Genomic DNA, 14,661 nt, shown 5'->3' with positions numbered 1-14,661 from the left:
ATGACCAGTTATTTGGACATTTCCTTAAAAATAAAATAAAATATAGTTATTATATATGATATTATTTATTTGAAATTGGACTTTGTGCTGAAAATAAGGTATCAGATTGTATGATCCCAATTCCTTCTAAATGTGTTAAATAAATGTGTTGTCTTGGCGAGGCCTTTCTAAGAAATGTTGCAACGCTGTATCCTTTCACATTTTCTTCCCGAGACACACCACCACATACATGATGCAAAGACAGTACTGAACTACTCAATAAACTCATCAATGGCATACAGAAACATATTTCTATCCATTTTCTATGTCCGAATCACACCTTTACAGTCCTTCCTGTCTTAGGATGATGCTGCAGGGCCGGCGCTGAGTTCTGGCGCTGGTGATGCGTCATGCATAATTGAAAGGAAATGAGCTTCAATCATTTATAAGACGGAGGGAGGAAAATGTTTGTTTTAGACAGTCGATTTTATAATGGTTGTTGAGGTGAGTCGAATGGAAACAGTGGGCATGACCCCGACTCTGCCGTGGGTAAGAGCTGTGTTGAAGATGCTGCACGGGGAATAACTGAATAACGTCACGTAGGTTCCCCCCATCTATTTGGAAGTGGACGGGGAGATTGGAGGTTTGCGTTTGGATCCGCGTGTGTCTGTGGAGAGGCAATAACAGGGTTACTATTTGAGAGGACACCACAGGGGGTTATTTGAATTTAATATACCAGGAGCAGAGACTCCCAGGAAGTCCCTTCCTTCCCTCCCATCCACCATACTGCTTAACATAAACTGGAGGAGAGAAGGATATTGGAAAGAATGAAAGGAGGGGAGAAGAACTAAAGGACTAAATGTAATGGAGTATGATGGGTCCTCCTGAGTTCCCCGTGGCGGTTTTCCCTGTGATCAACAATATGATCACGTGTGAACATATCTCGTCTCTGTAAGTCTGTTTGGATAAAAGTCACTGCTCACTGACGTACGTGACACGTTATGTTACACTATAGATCAACAATTGGTTAAATGTAAATGGAAGAAGCTGCGTTTCATTAAATGGATTGAACACTTTAAATGGTATACCTGCGTTACATCAGCAGCAATGTAAATGAACATAAACAGTGTAACACTTGAAGGAAGAATACAAATCTGATCACATGTTTTGAATAGAGCATGGCTAGCTACTATATAACCTAGTTACAGAATATAGCTGTGGGTCTTCCTGCATTCGATGGCACCATTTTGCACCAGTTCACCCAAACTAAGGGTACCACATGGGTATACCACTCTTGTGTAGCCTTTGTAGTGAACCATTATTTATGTGCAAATATGAAAAATGCTATTTGATGTGCAGGGATTAGATGAGCTATGTTATGTTTTACAGGCTTTTTTAGTGAAGAGCTTGTGTGGTTTTTAAATGGAAGTTTAGCATAGCTCTTTAGATTCAACTGGCAACTAATACGTCATCACAGCATTTGTGCTGTGCAGTAGGATGGCTGAGGATTCTGGGTAATGGAATGTGACGTGGCTTTCTTTTTATAGGTTTTGACCAATGGGTGGTTGACTGAGGTACAAGTAGCCTCGCACTGTACATCATTTAACATTGGTAGATCATTAGTTGAATGGTTTTGCCACTGTGCCCTGGGTCTGACAGAGGCTGTTAATGAGTCTGACCATTGGAGATATTCAGAGGGGCATTGGAGTACACATAGGGAAATCTGTACAGGGTTTTTGTCACAAAGAAGGAGTGGTCATGAGAGAGAGGGAAAGGGATAGGGATAAGGGAGAGGAATAGGGAGAGGGATAAGGAGAGGGATAAGGAGAGGGATAAGGAGCGGAAGAGACAGGAAGGGTGGGTGTGTGGGTATGGGTCACATAAGGATGGAAACAATTAAGCCTGACTTATTTGAGTTTTTTGGTCATGTTTTGCTAATGTCATGGTAATAGCCTTGTGTGGCTCAGTTGGTGGAGTGTGACACTTGCAACGTCAGAGTTGTGGGTTTGATTCCCACAGGGCAACCAGTACGAAAATGCATGCACTCGCTACTGTAAGTCCCTCTGGCTAAGAGCGTCTGATAAATGACTCACATGTAAATGTTAAGCTGTGACATGACTCAGCTGAGCTGTTTCCAGATGTGCAGCTTAGTGTCGAAAATCATTCATGTGGTGACAATTGAATATTGTGTAAAGACCAGTTTATAAAGAAACGTTCACACACTAAAGCGCTATTTCTTTTTGGCGCTAAGGAGGCGCAAGTGTCAAACCCACGTTAGTCTGCAATTTCGTCATCACTGGCACACGGGCATTTTCCAGCCCTAAAGCGAGGTTCGGCAATGTATCTGTCTTTACATCATCTCCCTTGTGCTGAGGTGGTAGGGGTGGCAATATTTGAGGTGTGTCCTCGAAAACAATTGTTTTCCCCCAATTTCATTTCATTTGATTAAAAACCAAACATAGCCTACCCTGACCTTAATCGAGACTGGTTTAACAGCATCGCATAGGTGCGTATTTTATCCTGGCCATTATCCAGGTAACCTATGAATAAAGGGGTTTCAAATGGCCTACTGAGAGTGCTTTGAAATATGATGTAGTTTTCTCCCCTCATACATTTTCATTATTCACAATGCACCTCATTCGATTACCAAAGACATGGCTAGCTACTATATAACCTAGTTACAGAATATAGCTGTGGGTCTTCCTGCATTCGATGGCACCATTTTGCACCAGTTCACCCAAACTAAGGGTACCACATGGGTATACCACTCTTGTGTAGCCTTTGTAGTGAACCATTATTTATGTGAAAATATGAAAAATGCTATTTGATGTGCAGGGATTAGATGAGCTATGTTATGTTTTACAGGCTTTTTTAGTGAAGAGCTTGTGTGATTTTTAAATGGAAGTTTAGCATAGCTCTTTAGATTCAACTGGCAACTAATACGTCATCACAGCATTTGTGTTGTGCAGTAGGATGGCTGAGGATTCTGGGTAATGGAATGTGACGTGGCTTTCTTTTTATAGGTTTTGACCAATGGGTGGTTGACTGAGGTACAAGTAGCCTCGCACTGTACATCATTTAACATTGGTAGATCATTAGTTGAATGGTTTTGCCACTGTGCCCTGGGTCTGACAGAGGCTGTTAATGAGTCTGACCATTGGAGATATTCAGAGTGGCATTGGAGTACACATAGGGAAATCTTTACAGGGTTTTTGTCACAAAGAAGGAGTGGTCATGAGAGAGAGGGAAAGGGATAGGGATAAGGGAGAGGAATAGGGAGAGGGATAAGGAGAGGGATAAGGAGCGGGAGAGACAGGAAGGGTGGGTGTGTGGGTATGGGTCACATAAGGATGGAAACAATCAAGCCAGACCGTAAAGCCTGACTTATTTGAGTTTTTTGGTCATGTTTTGCTAATGTCATGGTAATAGCCTTGTGTGGCTCAGTTGGTGGAGTGTGACACTTGTAACGTCAGAGTTGTGGGTTTGATTCCCACAGGGCGACCAGTACAAAAATGCATGCACTCGCTACTGTAAGTCCCTCTGGCTAAGAGCGTCTGATAAATGACTCACATGTAAATGTTAAGCTGTGACATGACTCAGCTGAGCTGTTTCCAGATGTGCAGCTTAGTGTCGAAAATCATTCATGTGGTGACAATTGAATATTGTGTAAAGACCAGTTTATAAAGAAATGGTACTCCAAACTCCAAACTATTCAGTCCTCCATATCAACTGCTGATATATATATTTTTTAACCTGCCTCAAATATAGGCAACGATACAATTGACAGAGGCCTAGTAATTTGTATAGACGTGCGAATGTTGTGCTTAAAAACATTTAGGCCTTAGTGTCCAATCAAATCAAATCACATTTTATTGGTCACATACATATGGTTAGCAGATGTTATTGCGAGGGTAGTGAAATGCTTGTGCTTCGATTTCTGACAGTGCAGTAATATCGAACAATTCCACAACAAATACCTAACACACACAAATCTAAGGAAAGGAATGGAATATATAAATATATGGATGAGCAATGACAGAGTGGCATAGGCAATAGATATTATAGAATACAGTATATACATATGAAATGAGAAAATGCAAGATATGTAAACATTATTGAAGTAGCATTATTAAAGTGACTAGTGTTCCGTTTATTAAAGTGGCCAATGATTTCAAGTCTGTATGCAGGCAGCAGCCTCTATGTGCTAGTACACTGTGTGTACACAGTGCCATGGAACAAGAGAAGCCATTTAACATATCATGCTTCTGACCCGATCCTATTTAGAAATATTGTTTTCCATTTCATATTAAGCCCCCTGCTACCCTTACCCTAAGCCTAGGCTACTAAGCCTGGTTCAACTGTCACGCCCTGACCTTAGAGATCCTTTTTATGTCTCTATTTTGGTTTGGTCAGGGTGTGAGTTGGGGTGGGTATTCTATGTTGTGTAGTTCTATGTTTTGGCCGGGTAGGGTTCTCATTCAGGGACAGCTGTCTATCGTTGTCTCTGATTGAGAACCATACTTAGGCTGCCCTTTTTCCCACCTGTGTTTGTGGGAAGTTGACTTTGTTTCAGGCACTTAGCCTTTAGCTTCACGGTTTGTTTTTGTCGTGTTTATTGTTTTGTTCGGCGTCATTTTCCAGATAAAGAGAGAATGTACGCTCACCACGCTGCACCTTGGTCCTCTTCTTTTAACGGCTGTGACATCAACAGCAATGCGTCGTGTCTTTTTTTATTATCCCGGCCTTGCAAAATAGCCCATCCGTAAAAGGTGTTTAATGCTTCATTCGTCAGAGTGCCTTGACTTGAAAATATACTGCACACATATGCCGACCTGCATACTTCATTTAACTTGTTCAGTATCCAACCCCCATCTCCAAAAAGCACCTCTCATCGGGTTAACAAAGACACTCTCCTCCAAAACGTATTTAAATGATTCAGTCCTGTAATGCGGTATCAAAGGTAGGCCTGGGCTATATCTTGCTATTTGAGAACGTGCCTCACACATACAATACAATTCATGGGAGCCTAGTATTTCTTATTTGAGGAGAAGTGCAATGCGTAAAGACATGTAAAGCTCTTGTTGGAATGTTGGAAACACCGTTTTTTGGCGTGTTTATTATTGAGCTATTACTCGTTACTGTAGCCTATGCTATTTAACTGTAGTATCAATCCACAATGGACCAGGGCAAGAATATTCCGTGCTCCCAGCAGAATTGGAGTTGACAACGCAAAGACGTCAATGACCTACAGAACGTGAGACAAAAGCATGCCGTATTAAGCCAGTGTGTGGCCAAGCCCTCGTCACATCTACAACTTGTTTATTCATCAAAACCCAGCCCTTTCACGCCACCGCCAGCTATTGTAGTCATAATTCCGGGTGTGAAAATAGCAAAGAAATATTTCTGACACCACCCTCAGAACCTATAGTGCTACCGCCAGCGCTTAGATGAATCATTGTGTTAGGTTTGTTAAGATAGAGCACTATAAGTTGAATATTGGTAGACTAAATTATGAGAAGATTTACAAATATGCTTCAGATGAAACTGGTCGTAAGTGATGCCTATGATGCCTCAAGCAACCTCAGAGACATGAGGATATACTAAGTAAATAGAAGATATTTGAAACTCATTTATCAACCGTTGTGCCCTCCTTATTGAATGTTCTTAGTCATTTGAAAGAGGTGTTGAGATTGTGTTATACTGTGGCGGCTCAGGTGCGGGACGCAGACCCCGTCCCACCACTGGCTCACCCCACTTTGTTGGCACATCTGATGTGGGGACCCACTTCGCCGAACCCGGACTGGAGGCCGTCTCTGGAGGCTCTGGACTGGAGGCCGTCTATGGAGGCTCTGGAGACCGGAGACTGGGGACTGGAAACCTCCGGACTGGATACCGTTTGATTTAGAGAAAGCGCATTCCTTTTTTTCGATGTCTCTCCAACTAGAGGAGATGAGGTGATGATGGTGTTGTTGTATTTTCTGGTTGCGTTGTGCCGTCACACTAACCCGGTCACCCCCTCCTGTGCCTGCCTCCTCTCTAAGCTCTGTTTAATTGAGTGTATCTCCACGTTTCCTCTATACACTCTGTTGTAAAGGCCTCCCGCAGACCGTTGCCACGGTTGTCTCGCTCACAAAGGATGGATTCCCCACTCAACGTGGGTTACAAATGTGCCTGACTGTCTTAAGCCTTGGCACAGCCTTGGCTTTGTGTTGAGTTACAACGATAGCTAAACCTCAGTGGCCGGAGTAGAGTAGATCTGGTGTGTTTTTACCTCCATGGTTCGATTGATTTGAATGAGTCTCAACCATGACGGTTCCAGGTCATTTTGGTAAATGAACTCCCTGTGATTTTGCATGAGAGAGAGGAGGCCCTGTGCTAACGAGCTTATGACTGGTCCATGATGAATTGACTAGAGCCAATGGGAAAGTAATGGATGAGGACATTGTGGACCACACGGAGCCAGAGAACAGGACAGATGTATGTGAAACGAGTTAAAAAGCCTAAATAAGTCTCCTCGGCTAGAGAGCAAAAACGAACAAAGAAACCGCACTAGAAAGTTCAGTTCCAAGGCTTGAATATGAAAGAAATATAGCTTTTATAAGTATATTGTTCAACAGCTCTTCTCATAACTGAGCCACAAAATAAAGTGTCTCTTTTGTTTTTCAATGTATTCCTACCAATGTGCTGTCATTACAATACGCTGAAAAGGAGCAGTTGAGGATTAAATTATTTTGGAATGAAAAACAACAGGGTTAATCCACTTATATATTCCTTTGAAAAGGAAAAGAAGAAGGGATATGGGTGAAAAAACTCCAGCAGCACACCAGATTCAAACCTTGTGGACACAAAAGGGCCAGTCTTGTGCTGCTATGTCAAGGTAGCCAGTCCAGGAATACATTGGTCTTAAAAGGTCACTTTGGTGTGATTACCAGAGTGTACCTTCCCATCAACTGACCTATTTTCTCATGGTTCAACCTACTGTAGTGCTCAGTGCTATTAGAGAGAGAGATAATGAGATTTAGCAGATGAAGAAGAAACTGAACTAATAGTCTCTCTCTCTCTCTCTCTCTCTCTCTCTCTCTCTCTCTCTCTCTCTCTCTCTCTCTCTCTCTCTCTCTCTCTCTCTCTCTCTCCAAATTCCTGCTCTTTACCTTACACCATCAGACTGTCAACAAGCTTTTCTTAATTCCTGGAAAAACTGTCTGGTATGCCTGATCCCATAGAATGCATTCCTGCTAATTAGGTGAGTGTATGTGTGCATGTGTGTGTATGCGTGCGTGCGTACGTATGAGTACGAAGCACTGTTATGTTCCATCAATGAACCCGCTCACGCACACAGACACACCCTGCTCTAGCCACAGGCCTCCATATTTTCACAACAATGGCCGTGTTTATTTTGGCTAAGCCCGAACCCAGTGCCCAGTGTGTTTGTGTGTCTACACTCGTGCCAGTGTGTGTGTTGAACTGAGCTCAGCCCTGGTCACTGATCAGACTGAAGCTTCCATACAGATCAGGCCGTCTTACGTGAGGAGTAGAGGAAAACAGACCCCTGCCAACACAGCTTACAGTTTTCTTAATTGCTTTGCCAGCTTTTAGGTCAACTTTGAGCATGATAACAATTTCAGCCAGAGAGAGGCTTACTGTCGATTTGTTGAAGCTGTACTGTAGCTTACTGTTGAAATAGAGACATGATGACCTACGTGTTCCCTCCTCCTTCTCAATTCAATTCAAGGGGCTTTATTGGCATGGGAAACATGTGTTAACATTGCCAAAGCAAGTGAGGTAGATAATATACAAAAGTGAAATAAACAATAAAAATTAACAGTAAACATTACACTCACAGAAGTTTCAAAAGAATAAAGACATTACAAATGTCATATTACGTATATATGCAGTGTTGTAACAATGTACAAATGGTTAAAGTACACAAGGGAAAATAAATAAGCATAAATATGGGTTGTGTTTACAATGGTGTTTGTTCTTCACTGGTAACCCTAACCCTAACCCTAACCCCCCCCCTAACCCTAACCCTAACCCTAACCCTAACCCTCATTTTGTGGGTGGAAACCATAAATGGCAATGGGCTCTATGACTGATTCAAGTATTTTTAGCCAGAACCTAATTGGTTTGTTGAATTTTATGTTCCTTTTGATTGCATAGAATGCCCTTCTTGCCTTGTCTCTCAGATCGTTCACAGCTTTGTGGAAGTTACCTGTGGTGCTGATGTTTAGGCCAAGGGGCGGCAGGGTAGCCTAGTGGTTAGAGCGTTGGACTAGTAACCGGAAGGTTGCAAGTTCGAATCCCCGAGCTGACAAGGTACAAATCTGTCGTTCTGCCCCTGAACAGGCAGTTAACCCACTGTTCCTAGGCCGTCATTGAAAATAAGAATTTGTTCTTAACTGACTTGCCTAGTAAAATAAAGGTAAAATAAAGGTAAAATAAAAATGTATAGTTTTTTGTGTGCTCTAGGGCAATGGTGTCTAGATGGAATTTGTATTTGTGGTCCTGGCGACTGGACCTTTTTTGGAACACCATTATTTTGGTCTAACTGAGATTTACTGTCAGGGCCCAGGTCTGGCAGAATCTGTGCATAATATCTAGGTGCTGCTGTAGGCCCTCCTTGGTTGGTGACAGAAGCACCAGATCATCAGCAAACAGTAGACATTTGACTTCAGATTCTAGTAAGGTGAGGCCGGGTGCTGCAGACCTTTCTAGTGCCCGCACCAATTCGTTGATATATATGTTGAAGAGGGTGGGGCATAAGCTGCATCCCTGTCTCATCCCACGGCCCTGTGGGAATACATTTGTGTTTTTTGCCTATATTAATCACACACTTGTTGTTTGTGTACATGGATTTTATAATGTCGTATGTTTTACCCCCAACACCACTTTCCATCAATTTGAATAGCAGACCCTCATGCCAAATTGAGTCGAAGGCTTTTTTTAAATCAACAAAGCATGAGAAGACTTTGCCTTTGTTTTAGTTTGTTTGGTTGTCAATTAGGGTGTGCAGGGTGAATACATGGTCTGTTGTACGGTAATTTGGTAAAACGCCAATTTGACATTTGCTCAGTACATTGTTTTGTTTTCATTGAGGAAATACGAGTCTGCTGTTAATGATAATGCAAAGGATTTTCCCAAGGTTGCTGTTGACGCATATCACACGGTAGTTATTGGGGTCAAATTTGTCTCCATTTTTGTGGATTGGGGTGATCAGTCCTTGGTTCCAAATATTGGGGAAGATGCCAGAGCTAAGGATGATGTTGAAGAGTTTTAGTATAGCCAATTGGAATTTGTTGTCTGTATATTTGATCATTTCATTAAGGATACCATCAACACCACATGCCTTTTTGGGTTGGAGGGTTTTTATTTTGTCCTGTAGCTCATTCAAGGTAATTGGAGAATCCAGTGGGTTCTGGTCGTCTTTAATAGTTGATTCTAAGATTTGTATTTGATCCTCTATATGTTTTTGCTCTTTATTCTTTGTTATAGAGCCAAAAAGCCAAACAGATTGGAGAAGTGGTTTACCCATACATCTCCATTTTGGATAGATAATTCTTCCTGTTGTTTGTTTAGTGTTTTCCAATTTTCCCAGAAGTGGTTAGAGTCTATGGATTCTTCAATTACATTGAGCTGATTTCTGACGTGCTGTTCCTTCTTTTTCCGTAGTGTATTTCTGTATTGTTTTAGTGATTCACCATAGTGAAGGCGTAGACTCAGGTTTTCCGGGTCTCTATGTTTTTGGTTGGATAGGTTTCTCAATTTCTTTCTTAGATTTTTGCATTCTTCATCAAACCATTTGTCATTGTTGTTCATTTTCTTCAGTTTTCTATTTGAGATTTTTTGATTTGATAGGGAGCTGAGAGGCCAAATACACTGTTAAGATTTTCTACTGCCAAGTTTACACCTTCACTATTACAGTGGAACATTTTACCCAGGAAATTGTCTAAAAGGGATTGAATTTGTTGTTGCCTAATTGTTTTTTGGTAGGTTTCCAAACTGCATTCCTTCCATCTATAGCATGTCTTAATGTTACTCAGTTGCTTTGGCTTGGATGACTCATGATTGAGTATTGCTCTGTTCAAGTAGACTGTGATTTTGCTGTGGTCTGATAGGGGTGTCAGTGGGCTGACTGTGAATGATCTGAGAGACTCTGGGTTGAGGTCAGTGATAAAATAGTCTACAGTACTACTGCCAAGAGATGAGCTATAGGTGTACCTACCATAGGAGTCCCCTCGAAGCCTACCATTGACTATGTACATACCCAGCGTGCGACAGGGGGGCATGTGGGGGAGGGAATGCTGTTACCTGTTACATTGTCAAAGTATACATATCGAAAAATAAAATAAAATTGAAATATTTATATATAAAATATATATGTTGCTGATATTTAGTCCTAGATATGTGTAGTTTTGGTGTGTTCTAATAGAACTGTGTCCAAATAGAATTTATATTTGTCATCCTTATTTCCGGACCTTTTTTGGAATATCATTATATTTGGATTTTTTAGGTTAACGGTCAGAGCCCAGGTCTGACAGAACCTGTGAAGACGATCTAGGTGCTGCTGTAACCCCTCGTTAGTGGGAGACAGCAGCACCAGGTCATCTGCGTACAGCAGACACTTGATTTCAGTGTTGTGTGGGGTGATACCAGGTGCTGCAGATTCTTCTAATGTTTTTGCCAATTCATTAATGTAGATGTTAAATAGTGTTGGACTTATTGGACAGCCCTGTTTCACTCCCCGTCCCTGAGAGAAGAAGTCTGTTTGCTTGTTGCCAATTTTAACCGCACATTTGTTTTTAGTGTACATTGATTTAATCAAATCATATGTTTTCCCTCCAATACCACTTTCTATTAGTTTATTAAAAAAAGACCTTTGTGCCAAATTGAATCAAATGCTTTCTTGAAATCTACAAAACACGAGTAGATTTAGCCTTTGTTTTGGTTTACTTGTTTATCAATTAGAGTGTGGAGGGTGTAAATGTGGTCTGTTGTACGATAATATTTTAGAAATCCAATCTGGCTTCTGCTCAGGACGTTTTGTTCATCAAGGAAATTATGTAGTCTGCTATTTATAATACTGCAGAGAATTTTCCCCAAGTTGCTGTTAACGCAAATTCCTCTGTAATTATTTGGGTCAAATTTGTCTCCATTTTTATAGATTGGTGTGATCAATCCCTGGTTCCAAATATCGGGGAAAAAACCTGCAATGAGAATAATGTTGAAGAGTTTGAGTATAGCCTATTTGAATTTGTGGTCTGTATATTTGATCATTTCATTTAAAATACCATCAGCACCACATGCCTTTTTGGGTTGGAGAGTGCATCGTTTTCCCAATAATTCTTCTGTAATTGGGGTATCCACAGGATTCTGATAGTCTTTGACTGCTGATTCAAGGATTTGTAATTTTTCTTGTATATCTTTTTGTTCTGGGCTCTTTGTTATATTGCTGTAGAGGTTTGCAAAGTGATTTCTCCACATATCCCCATTTGGATAGCCAATTCCTCATGATGAGGTTTGTTTGATTTCTAATGTGCTGTTCCTTTTTTCTTCTTAGGGTGTGTTTGTATTGCTTCAGTGTTTCCCCACATCGAAGATGTATGTCTGGTTTGTTGTCTGGTTCTCTGTGTTTTTGATTAGATATATTTCTCAAGGACTTTCTTAGATTTTTGCAATCATTATCAAACCATTTTTCATTATCTGTTATTTCTGGTTTGCTCTAATGCTTTTTTAGAATAGCCAAGGAGGCTAATTTGTCAAATATAAAGTTTATGTTCTAAACAGCCAAATGTACACCTTCATTGCTGAAGGCAAAAAAGAGAAAAAATAGATTGTATTTTTTGGCTACTAATTGCTTTTTGGGAGATGGGCTGACTGTGAAGGCTCTGAGAGACTCTGGGTTTAGGTCGGTGAGGAAGTAGTCTACAGTGCTGCTGCCAAGGGATGAGCTGTAGGTGTACCTACCAAAAGAGTCCCCTCTCAGCCTACCATTGACTATGTACAGACCCAGTGTTCGACAGAGCTTCACGAGCTGTACTCCGTTTTTGTTTTTCACTTTGTCATAGTTGTTTCTATGGGGGTATGTGGGGAGGGAAAGGTTGTTGCTTCCTGGTAGGTTTTTATCCCCATGACTGTTAATAGTGTCTTGTTCTTCTGCTGTTATAGCATTCAGGTCTCCACAGACCAGTACGTTGCCTTGGGCCTGAAAGTGACTAATTTCCCCCTCTAGAATGGAGAAACTCTCTTCATTGAAGTAGGGTGACTCTGAGGGGGGAATGTATGTGGCACAGAGGAATACATTTTTATCTGTCAAGATAGCCTCCTTGTTGATTTTTAACTATATAAAGAATTCTCCTGTTTTGATCTATTCGATTGAATTAATTAGTTCAGATTTATACCATATATTATTAGCATTCCCCCTGAGTCTCTGCCCTGTTAGATTCCTTTTAATTTAGTGGATGGTATGATTATCTCCCTATAACCTAGTGTGTCTCTCTCACTGTCTCACTCTCTCTGTCTCTCTCTCTGGCTCTCTCTCTGTCTCTCTCTGTCTCTCTCTCTCTCTGTCTCTCTCTCGGTCTCTCTGTCTCTCTCTCTCTGTCTCTCTCTCTCTGTCTCTCTCTCTCTGTCTCTCTCTCTGGCTCTCTGTCTCTCTATGTCTCTCTCAGTCTCTTTGTCTCTCTGTGTCTCTCTCTCGGTCTCTCTGTCTCTCTCTCTCTGTCTCTCTCAGTCTCTCTGTCTCTCTGTGTCTCTCTCTGCCATGACTTGTGAGACAGTAGAATAACTAGAGACAGTGTTGGGACAAAGACACTCTTATCTGAGCAAGAACCCGTCCCAGCCACGGTACCCACTATTAAGGCCAGGAAATTGTTGATCATTGTGTGTCAGTCACACATTTTTCTGCTTTAAGTGGCAATTAATGCTCATTAAAAGCTGATGGAGTGGGGACTGTTCCAGTGCTCTGCTGCCGAGCTGTCACAAGGCATTGCAGTCTCCTGATAGCTTTCCGCTACTCTGAGAGCGCCTCAATAAAAAACGAAAGGGAAAACAGTCTCCACAAAACGAAATAGAGAGGGGAACGTGCTGTGACAAAAGCTTTATGCTACTGAAATTGATATGGTAATGGTGATATGACATTTTGTGACATTCATTTGATCAGAGTTTTGTTCATGTAATGTATTTATTTATTTGGTCCATCATGACTGGAAGCAGGAGCTTGATTGCCAGTGGGTTGCATTTGTTTTCAGCTGAGATGCCGCTGACTTAATTGTTGGACCAATTCACATATGACATGAAGTCTCAGCCTTCACCAGAGCATTGCCAGGCCCTATGAAGGTCCTTCTTAACCAGGTCCCAGTCAAGTGTATTTGTCATATCCACAGGATACGCATAGTGTACACGGTACAATGAAAGGCTGCCTTGGAGGTTCACCTCTCAATAATGTGACAACAACAATAGAAAAAGATAAGTAGTAAAGGATACATTTGATGAAATATAATATAAATACAAGGAATCCATTCTACACATTTAAAGTGCAATATTTACACGTGTGTCGGGAAGGGGGATATGGAGAGCAAAGTGTTTCAATTGTGCAGTTTAGTAAATAATAAATAGATGTCTTAATAGCAGCAGTTGTGATGTGTGTGTGTAGAGTTAATGTGTACGCGCGCTCGTGTGTGTGTGTGTGTACGCTTGTGTGTGTGTGTGTACACGTGCCAAGCAAAGCAAAGCGCTGGGAAGGAGAGCTGGTGGAGGGAGAGCGAAAGGCTGTACATATCCACACTGACAGATTCACTGCTACCTGGGCCTTATTGGTCACGTCAATGTTTACATCGTCTTAGACTGACACATAACTGCTTGTGGCAGACGTGTAGTCGGGCCAAATTCCGTACATCTCGGTGTGTGTGTGTATATGTGTTGTGCGTATATATGTGTGAGGCTGTGTGAATGAGTGCACGTGTGCTAAGATGTGGAGAGTCAGCACAAATGGTCAGTCCCGGTTCACGTGTTCAGCAGTCTGACGGCTTGTCCTGGGCCCCGTGCTCCGATACAGCTTGCCAGGCAGTACAGGAGTGAACAGCCCGTGGCTGGGGTGTGTGGGGTCCCTGATATTGTTGCGGGTCTTCCTTAGACAACGCTTTGAGTAGTTGTCCAGTGGGGGTCGGAAAACGCCTATTTCCCACCAGATCCCTGTCACTTTCACTGTGTGTTTATTGGGGGGCCCTTTTCTTCTTCTGTTTGTTATATTTACTCCCGGGAAACACTGTCCATGTGATCAATATTTCATCTCTTCTGCTTTTCAACTATCGTATGGTGTAACCCGAACCCACATGTTATACTGTAGGCCTATAGAGCTTATAGGGTGGACTGAAATTGATACATAGGCAGAACGGTGGTATGCTGTACATTGTTGGGAGTCACTGCTATGGACGGTTGCAGAGCATCAACAGCTTTATTTAACCAAGAGGCAGACTGATGTTTGCCTTTTGTAATTAGTGTGTAATGAAACCAGCAGACAAAACAGGAGATCCATAAATTAGTCCGGTTAGTGCCAGAGCCTCTCTCTCTCTCTCTCTCCCAGCTGGGCCACCCCAACTGTGCCTGCCCTGCCCCCTCTGGCCACCAAATGACACGTGTGTGTGCCCTCCCCTCTCTGCCACACCATTGAAACAGTGAGAACCC

The 14,661-nt window shown here is 41.9% G+C and overlaps 1 protein-coding gene across 1 annotated transcript in view; it reads left to right on the top strand.

Moving 5' to 3' along the window:
- Positions 1-14,661, top strand: part of ahr1b (aryl hydrocarbon receptor 1b) — an 81,429-nt gene that overhangs the window by 1,943 nt on the left and 64,825 nt on the right. The gene's annotated exons all lie outside the window — the stretch shown is intronic.

This window comes from Oncorhynchus kisutch, linkage group LG5 (genome assembly GCF_002021735.2).
Source record: "Oncorhynchus kisutch isolate 150728-3 linkage group LG5, Okis_V2, whole genome shotgun sequence".
Taxonomy (NCBI): domain Eukaryota; kingdom Metazoa; phylum Chordata; class Actinopteri; order Salmoniformes; family Salmonidae; genus Oncorhynchus; species Oncorhynchus kisutch.
The sequence above is the reverse complement of the archived record's forward strand: the minus strand, read 5'-3'. Positions and strand labels throughout refer to the sequence as shown.